This window comes from Hylobates moloch, unplaced genomic scaffold, assembly GCF_009828535.3.
Source record: "Hylobates moloch isolate HMO894 unplaced genomic scaffold, HMol_V3 SCAFFOLD_6, whole genome shotgun sequence".
Lineage (NCBI taxonomy): Eukaryota > Metazoa > Chordata > Mammalia > Primates > Hylobatidae > Hylobates > Hylobates moloch.
In genome coordinates this window covers 116289365-116301943 of record NW_026652281.1, presented here as the reverse complement: position 1 = coordinate 116301943, position 12579 = coordinate 116289365, and the positions used below count along the sequence as shown (strand labels likewise).

The 12579-nt window shown below is 44.1% G+C and overlaps 1 protein-coding gene across 1 annotated transcript in view; it reads left to right on the top strand.

Moving 5' to 3' along the window:
- SIL1 (SIL1 nucleotide exchange factor) overlaps window positions 1-12579 on the top strand; it is a 334141-nt gene that overhangs the window by 55164 nt on the left and 266398 nt on the right. The window lies entirely within an intron of this gene.

The following is a 12579-nucleotide window of genomic DNA, read 5'->3' as shown; positions in this document are numbered from 1 at the left end:
AGCAGAATTGAGCCTCCTCCCATAATCCTAATCTCATGGTCTTTCATTAGTTTTACAAAGCTGGTTTTTGGTCCCTGAGCAAGGAGGTGGTTAGTTTTAGGGAAGGACTATTATCATCCTTGCTTTCAAGTTAAACTATCAACTGTAATTCCTCCCATGGTTGGCTTGGCGTATGCTCAAGAATGAGCAAAGATGGTTTACAGGTTAGAAGCAAGATAGTATGAGCCATGTCAGACTTCTTTTACTGTCATAATTTTACAAAGGCAGTTTCAGAAATGCAAATTAAATCCACATTGAGATACCATTACATACCAACCAGAATGCTAAAATTCTGACAACACCAAGTGTAGATAAGGATATGGAGCAACTGTAATACTCACCTGCTGCTAGTGGGAATGTAAACTGATACATGCACTTAGGTAACCTGGCAGGTACCTGGCAGTTTCTATTAAGGCTAAACATACACCTTTTGTATTACCTATTAATCTACTCCTAGGTAACTACTGAAGATAAATGAGTGCATACATCTACAAAAACACGTGTTCAAAGAAATCTTCCTCATAATAGCCCCAAGTTGGCAATAACCCAAATACGCACTAAAGAGAGAATGGCTAAATCAATTGTGGTACACAGTCACGACTTACTTGACAATGGAGATACCCTCTGAGAAATGAGTTGTAAGGTGATTTTGTCATTGTGCAAACATCATAGAAACCTAGATGCGGGCTGGGCATGGTGGCTCACGCCTGTAATCCTAGCACTTTGGGAGGCCGAGGTGAGCAGATCACCTGAGGTCAGGAGTTCGAGACCAGCCTGGTCAACATGGCAAAACCCCATCTCTACAAAATACTACAAAAATTAGTCAGGCGCAGTGGCATGTGCCTGTAGTCCCAGCTACTTGGGAGGCTGAGGAAGTAGAATCGCTTGAACCCAGGAGACGGAGGTTGCAGTGAGCTGAGATCGTGCCATTGCACTCCAGCCTAGGCAACAAGAGTGAAACTCCGTCTCAAAAACAAACAAACAAAAAAATACAAAAATTAGTGGGTCATGGTGCAGGCCTGTAGTCACAGCTACTCGGGAGGCTGAGGTAGGAGAATTGCTTTAACCCAGGAGTTGGAGGCTACAGTGAGCCAAGATCACGCCACTGCACTCCAGCCTGGGCGACAGAGCAAGACTTCGTCTTAAAAAAAAAAAAACCTAGATGGGATAGCTCACCACACAGCTAGGCTTTATGGTATAGCATATTGCTCCAAGGTTACAAACTTGTATGGCATGTCACCATACTGAATATATGACACACTGGTAAGTATCTGTGTATCTAAACATATCTAGGCCAGCTGCAGGCACGGTCGCTCATGCCTATAATCCCAACACTTCAGGAGGCTGAGGCGGGGGGATCGCTTGAGCTCAAGAGTTCCAAACCAGCCTGGGCAACATGGCAAAACTCCGTTGCTACCAAAAAATACAAAAAGTATTGCATATGCATAATGACATGTTGGTCAGGAATGGAACAGATATACAATGGTCATCCCTTAAGATTATAATCCTGTGGCCGGTTGCAGTGGCTCATGCCTGTAATCCCAACACTTTGGGAGGCTGAGGTGGGTGGATCACTTGAGGTCAGGAGTTTGAGACCAGCCTGGCCAACGTGATGAAACTCCGTCCCTACTAAAAATAGAAAAATTAGCCGGGCATGGGGGCAGGCACCTGTAATCCCAGCTACTCGGGAGGCTGAGGCAGGAGAATCACTTCAACCCGGGAGGCGGAGTTTGCAGTGAGCCAAGATCACGCCATTGCACTGCAGCCTGGGTGAAAAAAGTGAAACTCCATCTCAAAAAAAAAAAATTATAATACTGTATTTTTACTGTACCTTTTCTATGTTTGTTTGTTTGTTTGTTTTAATTATTTATCTATTTATTTTGAGACAGTTTCACTCTTGTTGCCCAGGCTGGAGTGCAATGGCGTGATCTGAGCTCACTGCATCCTCTGCCTCCCGGGTTCAAGCAATTCTCTTGCCTTAGCTTCCCAAGTAGCTGGGATTACAGGCATGTGCCAACACGCCCAGGTAATTTTGTATTTTATATTTTGTTTTTGTTTTTCGAGATGGAGTTTTGCTCTTGTTGCCCAGGCTGGAGTGCAATGGCACGATCTTGGCTCACTGTAACCTCTGCCTCCTGGGTTCAAGCAATTCTCCTGCCTCAGTCTCCTGAGTAGCTGGGATTACAGGTGCCTGCCACCACGCCCAGCTAATTTTTTATATTTTTAGTACAGACGGGTTTCATCATGTTGGCCAGGCTGGTCTCGAACTCCTGACCTCAGGTGACACGCCTCGGCCTCCTAAAGTGCTGGGATTACAGGCGTGAAACACCACACCAGGCCTAATTTTGCATTTTTCAGTAGCAATGGGGTTTCACTATGCTGGTCAGGCTGGTCTCCAACTCCTGACCTCAGGTAATCCACCCACCTTGCCCTCCCAAAGTGCTGGGATTATAGGCATAAGCCATTGCACCTGGCTGAAAACTGTAACTTAAAAGTGGTTAAGATAGTTAATTGTGGCTGGGCGCGGTGGCTCACACCTGTAATCCCAGCACTTTGGGAGGCCGAGATGGACAGATCACGAGGTCAGGAGATCGAGACCATCCTGGCTGACATGGTGAAACCCCGTCTCTACTACAAATATAAAAAAATTAGCCGGGCGTGGTGGCGGGCGCCTGTAGTCCCAGCTACTCAGGAGGCTGAGGCAGGAGAATGGCGTGAACCTGGAAGGCGGAGCTTGTAGTGAGCCGAGATCGCACCACTGCCCTCCAGCCTGGGTGACAGAGTGAGACTCTATCTCAAAAAAAAAAAAAAAAGATAAATTGTATGTTATGTGTATTTTGCCACAATTAATAAATAAAATAAAGCCCCACATGATCTGGCCCTTGCCTACAGTTCCTCTTCTCCAGGCTCATTAACCACAAGCACACTAAACATGCCCTAACCTCAAAATCTTTGCATCTGCTGATCCTTCTGCCCGGTCAAGTTTTTCTTGTAATATCTCCTTGGCTCATCTTCTCACTTCACTCAGACTCCGTTCTAGTATCACTTTTGAGAGGCCTTCCTTGACCATTATCTAAGGTAGGCACCATTCCAGCACTTGCTATCCCATACCTGGCTTTATTTTTCTTCAAAGCACTTTTTTTTTTTTTTTTTTTGAGACAAGAGTCTCCATCTGTCATGTAGGCTGGAATGCAGTGGCATGATCTTGGCTCACTGCAACCTCTGCCTCCTGAGTTCAAGTGATTCTTGTACCTCTGCTTCCTAAGTAGTTGGGATCACAGGCATTTGACACCATGCCCAGTTATTTTTGTATTTTTAGTAGAGACAGGGTTTCACTATGTTGGCCAGACTGGGCTCGAACTCTTGACCTCAAGTGATCCATCTGCCTCGGCCTCCCAAAGTGCTGGGATTACAGGCGTGAGCCACTGTGCCTGGCCTTCAAAGCACTTTTTAAAAAATAAACTTGGGCTGGGCACAGTGGCTTACACCTGTAATCCCAGGACTTTTGGAGGCCGAGGCGGGTGGATCACTTGAGGTCAGGAGTTTGAGACCAGCCTGGCCAACATAGTGAAACCCTGTCTCTACTAAAAATACAAAAATTAGTGGGGTGTGGTGGCAGGCACCTGTAGTCCCAGCTACTTGGGAGGCTGAGACAGAAGAATTGCTTGAACCTGGGAGGTGGAGGTTGCAGTGAGCCAAGATCATGCCACTGCACTCCAGCCTGGGTGACAGAGCGAGACTCCATCTCAAAAAAAAATTATTAATAATAATTAAAAAAACATATTCTATAGCATAAGGGGTGTGAAAAAAAAATAAATAAATTTTGAAAATTAAAAAAATTTAAAAATCTTATTTATTTACTTATGAGACAAGGTCTTGCTCTTTCACCCAGCCTGGAATGCAGAGACAGACAGGATCATAGCTCACTGCAGCCTTGAACTCTTGGGCTCGAGTGATCCTCCTGAGTAACTGGGACTACAGGCATGCACCACCACTTCCAGCTAATTTTTTTTTTTTTGAGACAAGTCTCGCTCTGTCGCCCAGACTGGAGTGCAGTGGCATGATCTCAGCTCACTGCAAGCTCCACCTCCTGGGATCACGCCATTCTCCTGCCTCAGCCTCCTGACTAGCTGGGACTACAGGCGCCCGCCACCACGCTCGGCTAATTTTTTGTATTTTTAGTAGAGATGGGGTTTCACCATGTTAGCCAGGATGGTCTTGATCTCCTGACCTCGTGATCTGCCTGCCTTGGCCTCCCAAAGTGCTGAGATTACAGGCGTGAGCCAGTGCGCCCTGCCTTTTTTTTTTTTTTTTTTTTTGAGATGGGTCTCACTGTATTGCCCAGGCTGGTCTCTAACTCCTGGCCTTAAGGGATCCTCCTGAGAGAGGAGAAAGAAAGAAGCTGGTCAGGCAGGCAGTTAGGGTGGGTCCTTGGTTGAATTCTTTCAAACAAAAGAACACCCTGCAGGCACAGATAAGAGAACTTGCACAGAGGGGTTTGTCTAAGACATTCCCACAGCTGCATAGATAAGAAACGCTACACAGGAGACTTGCCCATACATTCCGGCAATGGAAAATTCTGTCCTCTGACACATGCACAGTAAGGGGAAAAAAGCAATATAGAGTAACTCAAGCTAAGGGCCCGCATGTGCACTAGGAGGATGGGGTGGAGCTACCAGAAATTCATGCCACATGCAAATGAGATGCCAAGCCCTCACCTGTTTCTTATAAAAGCTTTTGCATTCAACTGTAAATACAGCAACCCTCTTCTGGGTCCCCTCTCCTCTGTTGAGAGCTTTCTTTTCTTTCTTTTTTTTTTTTTGAGACCGAGTTTCGCTCTTGTTGCCCAGGCTGGAGTGCAATGGCACTATCTCGGCTCACTGCAACCTCCACCTCCCAGGTTCAAGCGATTCTCCTGCCTCAGCCTCCGGAGTAACTGGGATTACAGGTAGGATTACAGGCATGTGCCACCATGCCGGGCTAATTTTATATTTGTAGTAGAGACAGCATTTCTCCATGTTGGTCAGGCTGGTCTTGAACTCCCCACCTCAGGTGATCCGCCCGCCTTGGCCTCCCGAAGTGCTGGGATTACAGGCGTGAGCCACCATGCCCGGCCAAGCCTTCTTTTGCTTGTTAAACTTTCACTTCAACCTCACCCTTTGTGTCTGTTCTCCTTATTTCTCTTGGTTATCAGACAAAGAACTCCAGGTGATACCTCACAACAAGAGACCGCTACATTGTTGTGCATTGGGGAGACTGTAACACTCCCTCATTGGCCTGGCATAGTGAGGAATTATAGGTGTGAGCTGTTGCACCTGGGCAAACTTTTAATTTTAGAATAGTTTTAGATTTATAGGAAAGTTGGAAAGACAGTATAGAGTTCCTACATACTGAACACCTAGTTTCCCCCTCTATTATCATCTTACATTAATATGGCACTGTTGACCTAAAATAATAAAATGAAGCAAAGTTAATATAGATAATTTATTTGGACCAAGGTTGAAAACCATAGCCCAGAGTCAAAGGTTCAAGTTGCCCTGAATATATGCTCTAATTAGCAGCAATTACAAGAGAGTTTTTAAGAGGTTAAAAAGAAAAAAGAAGTGAGAGGATAGTTCCTAAATTGTTTACCAATAATTTATTGGTTCATTAAAATAACATAAGCTATCGATTGGCCATAATTGTTCTTTGTATCACAGATTCCAGGAACATGAAAATAATGAGTGAGGATCACATTGTGCAACTTGTGGCAACATTTTAGATAATTTATCAGCTAATCTGAAACTAAAGGGAAGAAGAAAAACAAAATACCTTTAAACAATTTCCACCAGCTGTGGGTCGGGGGATGTAACTGAGTCTCAGGCTCATGTCTCTCTCTGTGCCTGATAAATTTTGCAGACCCCCACATTCCTCACATGCTCTGAGCCACTTTTCTTTTTTTCTTTTTTTTTTTTGAGACGAGGTTTCACTCTGTCACCCAGGCTGGAGTGCAATGGTGCAATCATGGCTCACTGAACCTCGACCTCCCGGGCTCAAGTGATCCTCCCACCTCAGCCTCTCAAGTAGCTGGGACTACAGGTGTGCATGATCACACCCGCTAATTTTTGTATTTTTTGTAGAGACAGGACTTCACCATGTTGTCCAGGCTAGTCTCGAACCCCTGGGCTCAAGCAATCCACTCGCCTTGGCCTCCCAAAGTGCTGGGATTACAGGTGTGAGCCACTGCGCCCGGCAGTCAGACTTTTTCCATTTTTGATGACCTTAACACTTGGGAGGAGCATTGGTCAAATATTTTGTAGAACATGCTTTGACTGGGATTTATCTAAGTTTTTCTCATGATTAGGGTTATGGAGTTTTGGAAGGAAGACCACAGAAGTAAAGTGACATTCTCATCACATCATATCAAGCAACATGACTTATTACTATTGATTTTAAGCTTGATCACCTAAGCTTACGTTTGCCACGTTTCAACACTATAAAGTTAGTCCTTTATTTCCCTCTTCCCATCCTATACTCTTTGGAATGAAGTTACTATTCACAGCCTTCACTGAAGGAGTGGGGAGTTGTAATCCACGTCCTTGAGGGATAAGTGTCTAGATAAATTATTTGGAATTCTGCAAGAAAGATTTTTCTCTTTGCCTTTTGTTTTTTCAGTTAATTCATTTACATCAGTGTATACTTATGGATATTTATTTTGTACTTTGGGTTTTAGTCCAATAATGCTTCATTTTGTTGCTCAAATGGTTCCAATTGTTTCTATGGTTCCTATGTCAAATGGTTCCTATGTCTCTTTGACACACACTCAACATGTATTTTTGTCTGAACCCTTCCTTTCCTTCTGATACTACAAGATTCTCCAGGCTCACATTATATATTTCCTGCCCCAACCTAAAATCAGCCATATTTCCAAGGAGCCCGGTTTATTTTATTACAAAGATGTTTCATATCTAAAATTGTTATTTCTGGCCAGGCGCAGTGGCTCACGCCTTTTAATCCCAGCACTTTGGGAGGCCGAAGCGGGTGGATCACCTGAGGTCAGGAGTTCGAGACCAGCGTGGCCAACCTGGTGAAACCCCATCTCTACTAAAAATACAAAAAATTTAGCCGGGCATGGGGGTGCATGCCTGTAATCTCAGCTACTTGGGAGGCTGAGGCAGGAGAATCCTTGAATCCAGGAGGCGGAGGTTGCAGTGAACCCAGGAGGCGGAGGTTGCAGTGAGCCGAGATAGTGCGATTGCACTTCAGCCTGGGCAACAAGAGCGAAACTCTGTATCTAAAAAAAAAAAAAAAAATTGTTATTTTTTTGCGTTCTATCTGTATCTCCCACTAGAACATTAGGCCCTTAAAATCAGGACCTTTTCTGCTTGTTCACTGCTATATCTTCATTACCTAGAATAGTATCTGGCACACAGGAGGATATCAATAAAAGCTTAGTGAATGAATGAATTAATTAGTAAGGCCAAGTATTGTGCCTTTTTACATATGCATTCTTCATGGTGTCATAAGAATTTGATCAAAGTATAGTTGTATTGATAGATGGATACATGGATGTATGAATGGACAAATGAATGAATACTAACCAGATGGATACATTATTGGGTGTATGAATGAATTGAGAAACAGATGGATGGACGTTGCCGCTGCTACTATACTCTCTAGATATTCAGGATAAAAACTAGGTGATGAGGGGCCTCATTCATAATTCCTTCCACTCTTTCACCTCCCACATCCAATCAACCACTAAGTCCTGCCAATTTTGCATCTCAAATATTTCTCAAATCCATTTCCTTTTCTTCATTTCAACTACTATTGCCCTAGTGCAGGCTCTCTTCCTCTCTTGCCTGGATGCTGCTGCAGCCTTGTAACTCATCTGTCCACTTTCTGCCATGTTTCCATCCCCACCACCATCTACATTCCTGCCAGAAGAATTATTGTAAAATATTGTTATGCCTGTGTCACTCCCTTGCTTAAACTTAGGGTAAAGTCTAAGCTCCTTAGCATGATATAAAGTGCCTGTGATGACCTGGACCTTGGCCACTCCTCCACCCTCTCTTTTTGCCATTCGCCACCTTGCATTGATTTGTGTGCCTCAGAAATACCAAATTGCTTGTAGTTCTCATCAGGGATCACGCTGCTTCTCTGCTCTGTCCTTTGCTCGTACTAGTCCCCCTGCCTAGAATGCCCTTTCCTCACATCTGGAGCTCAGAAGTCTTACTGGCTTCAAGTTGTTGAAAGCATGTATTTTTGCAGTTGTGATTATGCTTATTAGGAGAGCCAGGGCTAGGGCACATAATTTAAGTAGTTTTGCAAGTGAGAATGAACACATCTTTAAATCTTGTGCCCTGGGTGCTTTACTTATGCTAGTCTTGGCCCAGTCTTGTCTCCTAGGCTGAGAGCTTCCACAGGGCAAGAATTTTGTCTTTTATCCCTGTAATCCCTAGCACAATGACTGGTGTCTAGTAGGTACTCAGTATAAATGTTTGTGGGAGGGAAAGAGGGAAGATGAATCAGAAGTCCACTGCTTGGGCCTTCAAATCTAGACTATGTCTCTTGCTAGATATGGGAATCTGACCAAGTTATTTCTCTCCTCCTCAGTTTTCTTATCTGTAGAAAAGAAATAATAACATCTCCATTATAGGATTTTTTTTTCCATTTTAGGGGAAATTACCCATTTCATCAAAATTTTCAAAACTTATTGCTTTAAAATATTTTTTTACAGTGTTCTCTTATGACTTTAAATTTTCTGCTATACAGCTATATCTTCTTTTAAATGTTTTTTTTTTTTTTTTTTTTTTTTGAGATGGAGTCTCGCTCTGTTGTCCAGGCTGGAATGCAATGGCGTGATGTCAACTCACTGCAACCTCCGCCTCCCGGGTTCAAGCTATTCTCATGTCTCAGCCTCCCAAGTAGCTGGGATGACAGGGGCCAGTCACCACGCCTGGCTAATTTTTGTATTTTTAGCAGAGATGAGGTTTCGCCATGTTGGTCAGGCTGATCTGGAACTCCCAACCTCAGGTAATCTGCCTTCCTCGGCCTCCCAAAGTGCTGGGATTACAGGCATGAGACACTGCACCCAGCCCTTTTAAATGTTTTGATATTGTTTATCTATGGCTTTTTCTTGATTGAGCTTGTCAAAAAAATTTTGTTGATTCTCTATAGTACCTCTATTTTTTTTTCTTTTTTTTTTTTCTGCTCTTGTCGCTCAGGCTGGAGTGCAATGGTGCAATCTCGGCTCACTGCAACCTTTGCCTCCTGGGTTCAAGCTATTCTCCTGCCTCAGCCTCCTGAGTAGCTGGGATTACAGGTGCCTGCCACTATGCCCAGCTAATTTTTGTATTTTTATTTATTTATTTATTTATTTATGAAATGGAGTTTCACTCTGTCGCCCAGTTAGAGTACAATGGCGCAATCTCAGCTCACTGCAACTTCTGCTTCTAGCGATTCTCCTGCCTCAGCCTCCCAAGTAGCTGGGATTACAGGCACATGCCACCACACCTGGCTAATTTTTGTATTTTTAGTAGAGACAGGGTTTCCTCATGCTAGCCAAGCTGGTCTCGAACTCCTGACCTCAGGTGATCCGCCCACCTCAGCCTCCCAAAGTGCTGGGATTACAGTAGTGAGCCACCGCACCCAGCTTGCTTTTCTCATATGAGCATTTAAAGCCATACATTTCCCTTTAAATACCAATTTGTCTTCTATGGCTATTTTTTAGTTCGAAATAGCTGCATTTTGATTTATTTTTTATCCCATAATTCTAGAAATGTTTCCAAATGCATGGGGCTCTTGTTATCTTTCTGTCATTGAGTTCTATTTTGTTGTGTTTTTTTTTTTTTGCTTTTTTTGAAATAGTGTGTCCTTCTGTCACCCAGAAGAGAGTGCAGTGGCATGATCACAGCTCACTGCAGTCTTGACCTCCTGGGCTCAAGCAATCCTCCCACCTCAGCCTCCTGAGTAGCTGGGATCACAGGCATGTGCCACCATACCCAGCTAATTTTTTTATTTTTAATTAATTAATTTTAATTTTTATTTATTTATCTTATCTCCCTAAGCTGATGAAGGATTTTTTATTTTTTGTAGAGATGAGGTCTCACTATGTTGCCCTGGCTGGTCTCAAACTCCTGGGCTCAAGTGATCCCCCACCCCAGCTTCCCAAAGTGCTGGGATTACAGGCATGAGCCACCATGCCTGGCCTTGAATTCTATTTTAATTAGAGAAAGTGGTCAATTTGTTAAAATAGGTAGCTTAGTCAGGCACAAGCAGGGCAGGAGAGGGCTCCTGTCATACAACAGGAATGCCAGGTGACCATCAGGTGATGGTTAGGCAGTTGTTGACTGTCTCTCTAAACTAATAATTGGTCACAGCCAGTGCCAGGGAAAGGCAGTCTCCTAATATATAGAAAACACCTGAAACTGCTATCAGCGGCTTTCTGGTAGGATCTCAGGAGTTGGGCGAGGGGGCCCAAGAATGCACTTTAAGAGGCACAATGGTGGAGTTTAACTGGTATATGACCTTGCTCTAGAAATGCTAGACTGGTAAGGGAAGAACGCCTCAAGTGAGCATGCTATGACTCCAGTAAGCACACTGCATATGCTCCCTTCCCAAGTGCTAGCAGGCCACTGCTCACGCAGACAGCCCACCCCAAGGCCCCAAGGGAAGAATCAGGGGAGAAGTAACTCAAGACCCTACAAGTATGGCAACATATAAAACCCATGCATGTGATCTCTCCAGTGTACTTTACTTCCTTTGTGTTTTTTTTTTTTTTTGAGACAGAGTCTCAAATATTGGCTCACTGCAACCTCTGCCTCCCGGGTTCAAGTGATTCTCGTGCCTCAGCCTCCCAAGTAGCTGGGATTACAGATGCACATCACCATGACCGGCTAATTTTTATATTTTTAGTAGAGACAGGGTTTCAACACGTTGGCCAGGCTGGTCTCGAACTCCTGACCTCCGGTGATCTGCCCACCTCTGCCTCCCAAAGTGCTGGGATTACAGGTGTGAGCCCCCACACCCGGTGCCAAATGTATTTTACTTAGTTTCATTCCTGCTCTAAAGTTTTGTAATAAACTTCCACTCCTGCTCTAAAACTTGCCTCGGTCTCTCCTTCTGCCTTATGCCCCTTGGTCAAATTATTTCCTCTGAGGAGGCAAGAATCAACATTGCTGCAGACCCATACAGATTCACCACTGGTTATATACTCTGGTGCCACATGACTTGTGACTCAGATATGTTTGGCTGCTAACAAATTGATTTTTTGGTTTCTGATGAGATGTGCTTTCAGGCCTAGCATGTGATCAGTTTTTTCAGATGTTCCATGGATTCTTGAAAGAATAATTATTGGCTCCCTGTCAGGGTTATGGTGAGAATAAATATTAGATAATACCTATAAAGCACTTAAAAAGTTGCTCACCACTTAGTAAAATCTCAAGAAATGGTGGATCTCATTGTTGATGTTGTTATTATTATTGGTGAATAACAGTCTCAGTCATTGGTCTGTGTGTCCCTAGGTGCCCTCAGAATTGGGCAATTGAGCCCTCTCCCACAAGTCAGTGCTCGACAAACTGTGTGCAGTGCCTACACTAACCATAGGGTCAATTAATCTTTAATACATACAGAAAACACAACTCAGCTTATTAGAGTGGAAAAAGTTCAGAGTTTGAGTGAGACTGCCCTGTGTTGGGTCCTGGCTTGCCCCTTGTTAGCTGTGTGACATTTCTGCTCCCCCAAACTCCGTTTTCCTTATGTGTAAGAATGAGTATGATTTTGGACTTGCAGAGTTGTTGGGAAGATTAATGTGAAAGTCTTCAGCATAGGGCTAGACACGAAGTAGACTTTTTTTTTTTTTTTTTTTTTTTTGAGATGGAGTCTTGCTCTGTTGTCCGGGCTGGAGTGCAGTGGTGCCATCCCAGCTCACTGCAACCTCTTCCTCCCAGGTTCAAGCGATTCTCCTGCCTCAGCCTCCTGAGTATCTGGGATTACAGGCACCTGCCACCATGCCCAGCTAATTTTTGTATTTTTAGTAGAGACAGGGTTTCACTATGTTGGCCAGGCTGGTCTCGAACTCCTGACCTCAAGTGATCCACCACCTAGGCCTCCCAAAGTGCTAGGATTACAGGCATGAGCCACCACACCCAAACATGAAGTAGACCTTTCACAAGTGTTAGTTTATTATTTCTTTTTCCTTCTACTGAGCCTGCAGGGACAGAGAGGAAGTGAAGAGTTCCCCTAACTTCACAATGGTACAACCATTTCCATTCTCTTTTCCTGGACTTCTCTCCCAAGGAAGCCTCTTTCCCAGCTCTGTAAGACTGTACATCTCTGATGCCCCTCCCCGGAGAGCAGCATAAAACCAGCTGTGACTAGGAAGAAGGGAGAGAGAAGAGGATGTTGGAACATGCAAATCAATTCCCAGCTTCCTGCTGAGTTAGTGGGACACCTGCTTGGACAGAATTTTCATTTTATTTCCTATCTGGAGCAGCCCAATTAATTTTCAGGCCGTGAGTTGCCACACATCACAGATGACAGCTCCTCAAACCCTCAGAG